The 1,883-nt window shown below is 41.7% G+C and overlaps 1 non-coding gene across 1 annotated transcript; it reads right to left on the bottom strand.

Annotated features, from left to right (window-relative positions):
- Positions 1-707: 707 nt before the first annotated feature.
- Positions 708-815, bottom strand: LOC130937316 (small nucleolar RNA R71). Its single transcript, XR_009068538.1, has one exon. It is a non-coding gene; the product is annotated as a small nucleolar RNA R71 (small nucleolar RNA).
- Positions 816-1,883: the final 1,068 nt, after the last annotated feature.

Here is a 1,883-nt window from a genome sequence, read left to right as displayed (position 1 = left end):
ATTTATGGAGTACCACTCCTCCTCAATGCACAATTCGAACTCTATCTGATTAAGTTCGAATTCTTCTACCTCTTTCTTCTACTTTTCTTTTCCTTTGACACCTCAAGAAAATCTCTATACTGTGACATAGAGGATTCCATATTTTCTTGTTCTCTTCTCTTTCATATGAGCAGGAACAAAGACAAAGGCATTCTTGTTGAGGCTGACCCTGAACCCGAAAGGACCTTGAAGCGAAAGCTAAGAGAAGCTAAGGCACAACTCTCTGTAGAGGACCTAACAGAAATCTTCAAAGAAGAAGAACCCATGGCAGCCGAAAACAACAACAATGCCAACAATGCAAGGAAGGTGCTGGGTGACTTTACTGCACCTACTCCCACTTCTATGGGAGAAGCATCTCTATCCCTGCCATTGGAGCAAACAACTTTGAGCTTAAGCCTCAATTAGTTTCTCTAATGCAACAGAATTGCAAGTTCCATGGACTTCCATTGGAAGATCCTCATCAGTTTTTAGCTGAATTCTTGCAAATCTGTGACACTGTCAAGACTAATGGGGTTGACCCTGAGGTCTACAGACTAATGCTATTCCCTTTTGCTGTAAGAGACAGAGCTAGGACATGGTTGGACTCACAACTTAAAGAAAGCCTGGACTCATGGGAAAAGCTAGTCAATGCCTTCTTGGCAAAGTTCTTTCCACCTCAAAAATTGAGTAAGCTTAGAGTGGAAGTCCAAACCTTCAGACAGAAGGATGGAGAATCCCTCTATGAAGCTTGGGAAAGATACAAACAATTGATCAGAAAATGTCCTTCTGACATGCTTTCTGAATGGAGCATCATAGGTATTTTCTATGATGGTCTCTCTGAACTATCCAAGATATCTTTGGATAGCTCTGCTGGAGGATCTCTTCATCTGAAGAAGACGCCTACAGAAGCTCAAGAACTAATTGAAATGGTTGCAAATAACCAATTCATGTATACTTCTGAAAGGAATCCTGTGAACAATGGGACTAATCAGAAGAAAGGAGTTCTTGAGATTGATACTCTGAATGCCATATTAGCTCAGAACAAAATATTGACTCAACAAGTCAATTTGATTTCTCAAAGTCTGTCTGGAATGCAAAATACACCAAGCAGTACTAAGGATGCTTCATCTGAAGAAGAAGCTTATGATCCTGAGAACCCTTCAATGGAAGAGGTGAATCACCTAGGAGAACCCTATGGAAACACCTATAATTCTTCATGGAGAAATCACCCAAATTACTCATGGAAGGATCAACAGAGACCTCAACAAGGTTTCAACAACAATAATGGTGGAAGAAACAGGTTTAGCAATGGCAAGCCTTTTCCATCATCTTCTCAGCAACAGACAGAGAATTCTAAGCAGAACCCCTCTGACTTAGCAACCATGGTCTCTGATCTAATCAAAACCACTCAAAGTTTCATGACTGAAACAAGGTCCTCCATTAGAAACTTGGAGGCACAAGTGGGACAGCTGAGCAAGAAAGTTACTGAACTCCCTCCTAGTACTCTCCCAAGCAATACAGAAGAAAATCCAAAAGGAGAGTGCAAGGCCATCAACATGGCCGAATATGGAGAGGAAGGAGAGGAAGTGAACGCCACTGAGGAAGACCTCAATGGGCGTGCACTAGCCTCCACTGAGTTCCCTAATGAGGAACCATGGGAATCTGAGGCTCAAAATGAGACCATAGAGATTCCATTGGATCTACTTCTACCATTCATGAGCTCTGATGAGTATTCTTCCTCTGAAGAGGATGAGTATGTCACTGAAGAGCAAGTTGCTAAATACCTTGGAGCAATCATTAAGCTAAATGACAAGTTATTTGGAAATGAGACTTGGGAGGTTGAACCTCCTTTGCTCACCAAAGAA

This window comes from Arachis stenosperma, chromosome 6 (genome assembly GCF_014773155.1).
Source record: "Arachis stenosperma cultivar V10309 chromosome 6, arast.V10309.gnm1.PFL2, whole genome shotgun sequence".
NCBI classification, from domain to species: domain Eukaryota; kingdom Viridiplantae; phylum Streptophyta; class Magnoliopsida; order Fabales; family Fabaceae; genus Arachis; species Arachis stenosperma.
Note: the sequence above shows the minus strand (reverse complement) of the source record. Positions and strands in the feature narration are given on the sequence as shown.